At 37.6% G+C, this 12,189-nt stretch overlaps 1 long non-coding RNA gene across 2 annotated transcripts in view; it reads left to right on the top strand.

Annotated features, from left to right (window-relative positions):
* The window catches only part of LOC113138723 (uncharacterized), a 96,096-nt gene extending 84,760 nt beyond the window's left edge, over positions 1-11,336 (top strand). The window contains exon 4 of one of the 2 annotated variants that reach the window (XR_003296485.1): positions 11,298-11,336. This is a non-coding gene — a long non-coding RNA (uncharacterized LOC113138723). Of the gene's footprint in view, positions 1-2,186; positions 2,447-11,297 lie in introns of those variants that run through there. The other variant, XR_003296486.1, reaches the window with a different exon arrangement.
* Positions 11,337-12,189: the final 853 nt, after the last annotated feature.

The following is a 12,189-nucleotide window of genomic DNA, read 5'->3' as shown; positions in this document are numbered from 1 at the left end:
TTGGTAAGGTCAGTGACAGGGAGAGTTCAGAGGTCATTTAACCTCAAGAGATCTTGTCCCTCAATGTCAGAAACAATGACAACCAATGAGAAGAGAAAGAAACTACCACTGTAAATTATAAAAATACAAAAATGATTAAAACAAGTAAATTGTACACAAAAAGTACATCTGTGTGCATGATTGGTGAAAAGCATGTGCATCCTCCTCTGTGCATGTCTGCAACCGTCTTCACCTCCAGGCTTGAAGTGAATTATGATAAAGCAGAAAAATAAAAAAACAAAACCTCAGCCTCAGAGTAAATCACTGACATTTTGACTGAATAAGATATTACAGGGTCATAAAAATGACCAATATTAGAAACATAGATAATTAGCAAAGCAATTGTGTCAATCAGTCTTTCATTGCTCTTGCGCCATCTCCGAGCTCTAAATGGTGCCATTTTCTTGATAACACCACTTAAAATAAAAATGAACAGAAAGGTCAGCGTCATTTTCTCTTTCTCTTTCACCTGTCCTTCTTTTCTGTTCTTTTCCTCTCATAAACAAGTTCCAACTCTATCACAAAGTAGAAACTGAAGCTCAAAATGAAAAGGAAGATACAATCTTGTTAAGTTTGTAGTGTACCAATATTTTTATTTCTTTAAGGGCATCGATTAATCGGTCAACTATGCTTTCAGTTAATCAGATTTTTATAAAAGAATATAGAGGTCTGTTTTTGATGTCTTATTGTCAAAATATGAACCTTAAATAATGAGTTTGCTATGCATGTAATACAAAAATAAAGCCAATTCGAATTATTCTTATTTGTGATGGCAATTAAACAAAATTTTATTACATTTAAAAAAGCACTTGTAGAAATGACAAATATAATTGACGTATTCTTCGTGGTACTGAGGCTAAGTATTTAGATGACATATATTTCATTGTCCTGTCTCTGGACGTGATTGTCACGACATTGTGGGGAGTTTATATGTGAAAGCACAAATAATGAGCAAAGGTTTTCTTCTTTGGCAGTGTCCATAAAAGTTCACCTCATGCAATGTCCTTCACACCGTCTAAGCAGTCACTCACCTTTGTTAGGCAGAAATCCTGGTATATTTCCCTTCGTCTGCTTATTTAAACTAAATCAAACAAACTAGAACTTTTGTAACACTGGTTATGCAATGCACCTTAACTGGAAATCAGTTATTTTTTGTTGCAATCAGGTTGTACTTTAGGACCCATATTTTTAATGTTTTGATTTTTTTTATCTTACCTTAATAATTAGATAAACTACATTGCACTTCAACTCACTCAAACCATTTTAAGATAGCAAAAACTGTACCCGGTTTGTTACATATTGTATATAGAAACAATTGTGAGATCTCCTGAACTGTTCTAGCCTACTGAGGGAAAGCAATGGCTCTCAAAACCAACAGTTTTATGACATTATTAACAGAGGTACAGAGTAAAACAGACTGAGGTGCATATCCTTCTCCACATTGTGTTCAAAAAGCTTCTTGGTGTAGTCAAGGTAAAGCAATAACAAATGCAAAGCTGTGTGAGAACACAAAGTGATTTGCTATGGGCCTATTGTGAACAGAGGTTTGTAGTTAAGTTTGAGGAAGACATACACCTTCTTTTACTCGCTGGCAGCTTTTGTTTTGCCCCATGAGCCGATGATTAGTGTCAGCGTTTTTGATGTATGTTCTGTTGCACGGTGGCGTAACGCAATAACTGTTGTACATAGAAACTATTAATTTCATACCCCTATGAGAATACAATTTTTATATATATCTGTACGTGTATATTATTTAAATGTTTTATACATATTGTGAAACTCTTAGAGCTGTGAACTACTGGTCAGATACAAGAAAACAAGAAATTTGAAGATGATTAGCTCAGGTTCTATAAAACAAATTAGAATTTTTACTATTTTAATACTATATTTATTTATATACTATTTATTTATTTACTGCTATAATATACTATATATATTTAATACTTTATATAAAAACAATAAGTCTATCAAACTGCTTATTGATAATAAAAATAGTTTTCAGTTGCTGCCCTAAAAACAAAAAGCAGCTTGACCTGCATCAGAATTTCATGCATCTACTCTTAATTTGTGTCTCATGCACAGAGTGCAACTAGATACTTCCTTCTCTCTTCGACTTCCTCCCTCCCTTTCTCATTGCTACTGTATAGATCACAATAATGTTAGTGGTGACACTCTCTTCCATGGTCATTCATCTGAAACAGAATTACATAAGCCATTTACCACCCAGTCTCCATGATGGATGGCAGGGCCCCCAGCCAAAGCACCCAGGCCTGAACACTTCGCTTTTCTCAGTGACAAATGTCACCAGAAAGACATACGACTTCTTCCAATTTCCTATAGATTTAAATGAGAATGTGTTTATTAAACAAAAAGTGGAATTAAAAAATACACAATATTTTTAGGTCTTTGTCATTTTTGCTTTATGTGAAATATCTCATCCTTTTCTTTTCCCTTTCTCTTCCTGGAGCGATCTAGATGATTGTCACATTTTGATTGACTGATCTTTACAAGGAATTGAATGTCATGCCATGACAATTTGCATGCCTGTGATACAGAGAGAGAGAGTTGATGATGATGATGGTGAATTAAAGTGGAATTAAATCAAATCAATTACACAAAGCTCAGTGGGTGTGGCAGCAGGACTTTGTATAGTTCAGCATCTGTATGCAATGTGCCTCTAACCACATGTAAACAAGGTCAGAATATGATTAGAGAATATTATAGCCATACATTATCAGTGGGTAAGTTAGGCTGGTAAAATGACCCATTATGATGATGGGTCATGTTTGAATTCTGTAACAAAAAAGGTAACTTAAACATAATGTGAAGAAGTCGGTGTAAATATACAGCAGCCTAAACACACTACATAACATCTCTACTTAATCCAATTTCCAGATATACTCCAAATGATAAGCTGTGTAGAATACCATATTATAGCCCAGCAGATTGAAGAGTAGTTATTATTATTCTCTAATCTGGAAATGGCTGTTCACCTTTTATTCAAGATAACTATGTAATCAAGCTTTGACAATGCACATCACTGTAATGGCAGCCTGCAAAGTAAACACAAACCAGATGATGCCAGATGCTTGTCTGAGAGTTATTCAGTTAAATGAGAGGGCTTTCATACATATGAGCTGCTGGTAAACATCTGACAATCTTTGCCATCCAAGCCCTGCTGCCATTATGTGAATACACTGCAAGTACTGTACTGTACTGTTCTGTAGAGATGAATCAGGCTTCAACATAACAAAATTGAAAAAAGTGAAGGGGTCTGAATACTTTATGAATGCACTAAACAATTAAAGTAAAATAGAGCAAAAAATGCATGTACAGCATGTTTTTGACCTGGTCCAAACGGGTAAATGGCCCATGGTGCAAAAAACAGTGATTCTTGTCAAACTCTTTACTGTCCTCCTGCTGTGATGCACAGCAAGTCACCAAACCGCTGAACAGGCACAGGTGAGGAAAAACATCTTACTCCTCCCCAGGAAAACACCACCACACTACAACTTTGTGTCTGCTTGAAAATAGAGCTGAGGGTTTATGTGTTTATGAAAGAGAATTTGTCAGAGTAGTAGCCTCAATATCACAGACAGATCCATCCAAGAATATGAATGTGTGTGTGTGTGTGTGGCTATGGGGACAGATATGACTGCATGTATGGCTGGCAGATAGAATTTAGACCAGTGTGACAAATGATTTATAGATGCAATTTTACCCAGCTGTCATTGCACTTTATTCAGCTTGACATGGTGTTTATGTGGATGTGCATGTCTGTGTCTGGGAGTGTCTGTGTGCAGGTTCTTAGGCACCTGTGCTTATCCATATAAACGCAAGTGGGTGTACTGTTTGTGTGTGCATGTGTGAGTGTGCACGCCACCTGAACCAGCTGGAAGAAAGTGTCATATGAGGCACATTTACTAAACTGATGACTGCTTTACTTTAATGGACAGAAATGACTTGTGTCATGTACAGTAGATCTCTATTAACTCAGATGCTTCCTATTTCATTCATTTTTCATTTTGCCTCTGTAACTCATTCTTATTACCACAAAAATCTCATTCACCTCATTTAATGTGATGCTGTTATGTGCAATTTCCCTTCTCATTGCCTATTATACGGTAGCTTCCTCTGTAACTGTTAATAGAGCAAAAGATACGCAGGAGACAACAAAGTAAATTAGTAGAATAACTTAAGTAAGGCCATTTATTAAATCTTAGGGGCACGTAATGAGCAAAGTTACACAAAAGTTATATCTTGTCCTCACATGGCATAAATACATAAGGAACATCAAAACAACAGCTTGTAGCCTGGCAAGTGATGAGAATAGAAAGAAAAGCACTGTTGGTTTATTCATAGAAAACAGCTAATAATTAAAAATGGTGTGTACTTTGTGCCAATGTACGTAATTCTTGCAGATTTAAAAATGCACAATGACTGATGAGTATTTGGATGAGCTAAATTGCACCTACTGAAGATTCCCTCTGGTGAAATTGGTGATGGTGAAGCAGGAACATATTGGCCAGCATTAACCAGCATATCATCTTGATTCCTCCCATACCAATCAATTCTGTCTTCCCATCACAAATTTCTCAATTTGGAGAACACAATAGAAGCAAAGTCATTCTCACATTTAACTTCCAAGAAATAGCTTGTGTCACCTTCAACTTCATACTGTGCATACAACCTTATTTTTTTTATAGAATATATTTGAGGTGGGAGAATTGTATAATCACTATCATATGCCTAAAATGCAAATACTGTATTTAGTGATTTTGTGCCATTTCAGTTTTAAAACTTCAGTAATGTATGTTTCACCTGAAAGTCTCAATCACATCAGCCTATGCAAGAACAATCTATCGCCATCACTCCATCTAAACAGTCTGAACAGTGATTTCATTTTCCCGTGCCGCAGTGCTCTTAGCTTTTAGTCACAGGTTAGAGCATTAATCAGTAGAGCAGCTAATAGCCTGAGCTCTACTAGTGTAATGCAGCTTGAGAAAACCAAGTGCTCTTCAGCTAGCCATGTGCCAGATGACTAAAAGCTGTGTGCTTGACTGCCTCGCTCTTTCTGCTCTTGCTTCACCTCTTGTGTTTGTCTGGGCTCCTCTCGCTGCTCTTCTAACATTCTTACTCTTTTTACTCTTTGGTTATTCCGCTGACCCAGCTGCTTCATATGTTTGCCTGGGTTAGCTGTGTAAAACATTCAGAACAAGCTGAAAGGGATCCAATTTTCCAAATTACTCACCCAATTACAGACTTGTACTTGTACTCATGGATGCAGTCTTATCTTAGTATATTTAACAGTGAGACAGGCTAGTTAGTGGATGTCTATCAGAAATAATGCACGCTGTATTGCTCCAACAGCTAAGCTCATAACTGCAGCTCATTTAATCTGTCATCTTAAACCCCTCTAACATCTCAGCAGTGTGTGTGTGTAGGCTGGGGGGGGGGTTCAAATGTGCAGAAAGATGGATTAAGCAACAACATTCATTTATCTGAATGATCACAAACAAGCCCAGTGTATGCTACTCGTCTCCTGCATAGAGTCGGAGTGCTGAACTAAACAACTGACATCTGAAAAAAGTCATGCTGAGGAAAGTCATATGTACTTATATGTATTGACCAGATAGTTGACCACAGAAGGCAAATAAATCCAGCTCCAATGGGTTGATCATGTTGCTTTGCTTCTGCTGAATGTGTAAGTTTACTGATTCACTGAAAGAAACAGATCCAGGCTACAGCTAGTCCAATATTTTTTGATTCAGTAAGACACAAGACCACAAATACAATAGTTTTTAAAGAGCTGCTCAGTGGATGTTTTCAAAAAGTAGTCTGATCACCCAAGTCAAACTAAAAATGTAAAATTATATATATTATACATATATATTAACTGGACTGAAGACAAACTGCTACAGGGGAGAAAAGGCTGCGTATGAAAATAATTTTCCCTTGAAGGGTAAAAGTATATGTGTACAGTACATTTCAGTTGACTACACCTTGAGTCAGGAATAGGGCAACAGGGAATTCAGAGGAGTTGTTGTGTGTACAGTGCCGGATGGTCAGTCCTTATCCCTGAGTACTGTGAAGCTTTGACAGAGCTTTGGCAAAGAGTCAGGGCAACATTCCTCACAGGGGGTTTGAGAGCCTTGAAAACAGATCTTTGTTTACTTGACTATTTCTCAGCTTCTGCCTGCCTCTTTCTACAAACAAACACAACAGGGGCACACACATATACACACACATATACACACAAATGCACATTTCTATAGCACTGTCATATCTGTGAAGCTTTGCTGGTGAAACTGATGTGGCTGCAGGCAAGGACATAAACATGAGGCAAGCAAATGGCGATGGGCAAGAGGTCCCTATTGTGTGTCTGTCTGGACTAGCAAGATTCTGGTTGCATGTGGGTTGATATTTTTACTTTTATATATGTATATTCCTTGTACACAACATTAGAGTGGCTTCAAAATTCTTCAGACCCTTTCACTTGCAAATTTTAATGTAAATTTTATTACATTACACATTTTTCAGTTTCCCCTTCATCTACACTCAAAAATACATAATGACCAAATAAGATAAATTTTGGAGCATATTGTTGCAAGTATTGAGACCCTCTCAAAAGAAAAATCATTCTGCTGTTAAGTCTGAATGGAAATCTTACATTACACATATCCATGATGTGTGGCAGAATGTAAATAGTTTGCTTCAACTTTAGACAAGTGAAAGGACTGACTTGAAATTTTACCTAAAAAAAAAAAAGAATTTGGTCATCTAATATATTTAATTTAGTGAACTAATTATTTGTATACAAAATATGAGTCGATGGCTAAATAAAAGATTAATTCTGATTGGTTGATTGAACTGATTGAATAGAATTAATTGACTGGGAAACTCATACTTGTTAGTTAAATGGAAGGTTAACTTTTTCTGATTCTGATTGGTTAAATGAAAGATTAACTCCAGGACTCAATCTGATGGTCAATTTCATTTTCTGTTGTCCTGGAAGGTGAACTGTCTCTCCAGTCTGACTTTGTGCACATTCTAATGTGCCTCTGTATTTGGCTGCAGTCACCTTTCCATTGACTGTGACCAGTCCCAGCAGCTGTCAAATTACCAACGAAGTGCAATGCTGCCACCACAATCCTTCACTGTAAAGATGGCTTAGGCAGATGAGGAGAACAGCCTGGTTTTTGCCAGTGATAGTGTTTGGAGTTCTGCCCAAAGAGATAAATTTTTGCCTCACTAGACCAGAGAATCATTTCCTTGGTGCGCTCAGAGTCCTTCAAACGCATGTGGAAAACTCCAAGATGGCTGTCATGTGCTCAAAGTGACTTCTGTCTTGCCACTGTGTCACAAAGGACTGATTGATGGAGTGCTGCTTAGATTGTCCTGCCTCTGGCAGATTCTTCCATCTCTGCAGAGGCTCTCTGAAGCTCTGTTAGTGACTATTGGTTCTTGATTTCTCCACCTGACAAGAACCTTCTTGCCCAGTCTCTCAGTTTGGCAAAATAATCAACTCCAGGAAGAGCCCCAGTGGTTTCAAACTTCTTCTATTCTATAACTGCCTACAGTCCTGTGCACCTGGAACATTCACTGATTTGGAAATGGTTTTATACCCATGCATTGATCTTCACCCAATTTTAGCATAGAGCGCTGCAGAGACTTCCTGAAACTTGATAGTTTAGTTTTCAGTGTTTGCACTGTGAACTGTGTGCCATCGCAAACTATGTCCAATTAATTCAGTTCACTACAGGTGAACTCTGATTATGTCCTAGACACATCTCTAGGTAAACCACAACAAAAAGGATACACCAGACCAAAGTTAGGAAATTTTAAAATAAAATCTACAAAACAAAGCGTGAAAAAAAAAAAAAACTTCTTTGAACTCTTTTAGTTGATCAGTTATGCAAACTGTTTTAGGCAATTTTAGCCAGAAATAATGATTGACGTAGCACCTTAAATTCAATTGGCTCAACAGCTGCTGTTTTCAGCAAGAACGTTTTAATCAAATGCACCAGCCCTGAAATAATCCACCACTGTCAGATATATTTACAGAACCAAATGATTTAAAAGGAACTAATCTTTCTACCTTAGGTGTTACAAGCAAAATTAGTCTTTATCCACTGCACACAATAGGCTGTGTATGGGTGTGTGCCTGTCTGAGAATGGATCTGGCCTTTGTGCTCAGTTCTGCCGGTTGAGTGGACAGTGTCCAGGATGATGAATTGAAAGTTCAGAGATGTATCTGTTAGAATTTGAAAGCCACAGAAGGAGAAAATTGGCAACGTTGTCTAAGGCAGAATCCTTCACACACTCCATTCATCATCTAGAGATAAAAGGTTAGATGGGTAGCTGTAGTTTGTGAGTGTCTGTCTCTGTGTAAGTGTGGGTATTATGTGTTCCTGTGTGGGGCTGGTCACAGTGGGTGAGGATGGATATTGGCTCTTTAATTATTAATTGCTTCAGTTTATTCTAGAGTAATTTGTGTGCCATGAGATCAGTGTGCATTTGCGTACAGCAGGATGTGTGTTAATGTGCATCTGCAGAGATATGAAAAGCAGGGATGTGTTGATCTGTATTGACAACAGAAACATTGTGTTAATAGCGGTCACAGCAGGGACACTGACAAGTGTTTGCTCTTCAGTTATCAGTCACCTCAGTGTTTATTTTGGGTAAATGTGTGTTCAGCCAGCTCTGTGTGCATGTGAATTTGTGGACACCAACCTGTGTTTCCTTAGTCTGGAGTTCTTAAAATTCTCACAGAGTAAGAGTTTAATTTATAGGGAACAGGATCTGTGTGTGTGTGTGTGTGTGTGTGTGTGTGTGTGTGTGTGTGTGTGAGAGAGCGACAGCGGGTACACACAATATGACTGCACAGCCTTTCTGGCCCACTTCATAAACATTCAGCGACATAGTCTCACAGCAGGTGGTTCATTACACGGCCTGTAATTAGGCTGACTTGACTTTCTTCTGCTTCTGATTACAGATACATATTGCTTTCAGTGAAGCATGGAAACAAGACATTTTTTTAAATTATTTTTATTTCGAAACATTATTTGTTGCTTTAGAGTTGTGCGTTGACTAGTGTTTAGAAGTTGAGTTAAAAATAATAATATAGGAGGTAAACCATTTGCTGAAAGAATTTGCGATAACTAGTTAGGATTTAATCACCTTAACTTGAAGTGTACTAAGAGTTATTTCAACATAGAGGTGGCTCTGTGACATAATTTGCTGTTTTGTATTAGTCACTTGCATTTACTGGTCACTGGTGCACAGATGTATCAAAAATAACGTATCAAATCAAATTTTTTTAATGTTTATCTTAATGCCAGTAACAAGCAGGGTATGCTTTTCCATACTGGTACTTTCACATAAAAGACCAGAAAAATAAGGTTTTAAATGCCTTCATGTTGTTATTAGATTACTTTTCATTAGAAACTGGAAAACATATTTGTAGTTTTTAAAATCAAAACATCACTTCCACTTAACACAACCAAAACATTGTTGCATTTTTTAACATTAGCAATTTGTATATGCTAACACAAGCCCATAAGGAAATTTGGGTAATGCGTGGTTTTGAGGTTATTGGAAACAGAAATGTTTTTAACAAAGTCCAAGAAAATTAGACAACACAACAGCTTTTTCTATGCATTGTTTTAAATGCACTGCCTGTCCATGTGACAGAAAAAAGGCTAACAACAGTGCACCTAATCTGCATGGTAAGTCATTGCAGTTAAAACAAGGTAACACGGACACTATGCATGCAAATCTGCAATTATAAACTAGTACTGTCTTCATGTGTGGCTATAACTAACTGCAAAAGTGAAATGGCTCCTGAGTTTTCCAGAGAAAGTTAATATTTGTCTACTTTTGAGCAGGACTTGCTCCCATCGGCTCTGATATTTCCATGTGATGAGTTGAGGGAAATGAGGATGGTGATCAGCTAACCTTTATCCTCAGGCACTCACACTCATGAGGTGACTCACTAAGTGCCACCTGACCTAGATACAGTTATAGGTAAGAGCACTTGGCACTGCAGTGGTGAAGTAGATGGAGGGTTATTTAACGTTAAAGCAATCCATTACAAACAAACTGTATTGTCAACTAAACACTAATATTAAAAGACCCATATTTATATGTGCAAACAAAATGAAAATGTCTCCAGCTCAAAAAGGATCACATATTATGATTTACTAATGGACCTGACTGCCAACATGAATGGTGCCATTTCCCAAGGCTCTAAACCACCTAATGGTGTTCAGCACCTTGGACAGCGACACCAGCTACTGCATAAAGCTCTGGTGCAAATAGAGCGCCCAGTTCAGCAACACAATCCCACACACCTATGGACCAGCAGCACAGCTAGTGCCCTGAATAAGGAGTAAGGCAAACAAGGATGCAAAGAGCACAGCCAGCACATGAAGACACAGTTTGCCATCTCTAAAGACATCTAAGGCAATCAGGACAGCTGCACTGCCTGCTCTTATCCCTCAGTGAACCCGTACTTAGACTGAATCACCTTACCTTCCCCTCAACAACACACTGCAGACCCCAAACACATTACTGTGGCTCCTTCCTTATTAATTTGTTTCACACTTCACCAGCCCGATAAGCTGTTTTGTTTGTACTTTCTCCAGCAGCACCATCCTCAAGTGACTTTGTGCATAACACACATCTCCTTAACACAACTGTGTTGCATGCATGCAGTTCAGGAACCTAATGACACTGGTTTCACTAACTCCAAGAAACAGAGCTTGGACTTCATCCAAAGTTTGGTTTCTTTGCAGGCAAAAGCACATGGCTTTTAGCTCGAACATATGGGCAGTCTGTAAGAATTTTGCAGCTTAATAGAAGAAGAAAAAGACAGTTGTTTGAAGATCCTAAATAAAATTGGATATCAATTGAATTTTCTCAGAGCTGACCAATCATTGAGTTGCCAGTTTGACTTCAATCGCTTTTAAGGACAGAAGGCTCACACCCTTCATGATGAAGATTAAGCAAACTAAAGTTATTGTTAAGTGATCAAATTGATTTTTATAACATTTTATACAAAAGCCTGCTTGGCACTAAAAAGCTCAAATACCCTTTCAAAAAAGAGAAGCAATGCTGAAAGGGACAAAAAAATAAGTTTCAAATCCTAAATATAGCGAAACAGCAACGAATCATGACATGGCAGTATGGTAATATATTCTACTTAGTATATTTATTTTTATCCTTAGGACTGTTATATAACTTCCTTTGTCTCTTAGGATTATGGACAGTGAAGTACTCCAGTCACCTATAATTTGGTAAGTATTGCAGTTGCAGATGCATACATACTTTTTTTTTTTTAATGAAAATACTATGTTTCTTTCAATTCTGCCTTAAGTTTTGTCTCTCAAGTTATTACACTGCATTGGAGATTAAATCCTTACTTTTTAATTATAGTATCTTATTCTATTGCTTTTGTCCTGTTTTCCTATTTTCGCTTACCGCCTTGATATTTAAGGCATTAGGCACAAAAGGCACGCGCTGATTATGTACTTGCTGCATTTTGCTTAAATCGTGGCCTTTAATGATTTTGTTTCTTCTTACCGGTCGATGAAGCTTGTGGAAGGCAGACATATTGTGGCTTAGTGGGTAGACAGACAGAGACGGAAAAGGAGACGGGGAGAGAAATAGAAAAAGAGAGACAGACAGAGAGAATGAGGCCATCTGAGAGACACTGAGTGACAGAGAGAGAACAGTGAGTCAGAAGAAGTGTGTTCAGGAATTTAATGACACCGGATAATAGAGGAGATGATGTATTCCGGGAAACGCACCATAGATACTCCTAGAATGAAGCACAGAGGGAAAAAAAGCTGCTCTCATGACGTGTATGATGGTTGAGAGTAAAACTTTTTGCAAAACTAATTATGTTATTTCTTTGTAGCAATTGACTTCCTGAATTACCTGAATTCTAAAATTTCCCTTCAGGGATGAATAAAGTTTATCTCATCTCATCTCCTTTTATATAATGGTTAATTTTTTTGTACGAAATCAATAGCAACCATATCGTCATGTCCATTTTTAGAGTCCAACCCATCAGCTCCAAGAGCTGACTGCTTACTTGCTGCCTAACATATCTCACCCCTTGACAGGCACCATTGTAACAAAATAATG

This window comes from Mastacembelus armatus, chromosome 9, assembly GCF_900324485.2.
Source record: "Mastacembelus armatus chromosome 9, fMasArm1.2, whole genome shotgun sequence".
Lineage (NCBI taxonomy): Eukaryota > Metazoa > Chordata > Actinopteri > Synbranchiformes > Mastacembelidae > Mastacembelus > Mastacembelus armatus.
Note: the sequence above shows the minus strand (reverse complement) of the source record. Positions and strands in the feature narration are given on the sequence as shown.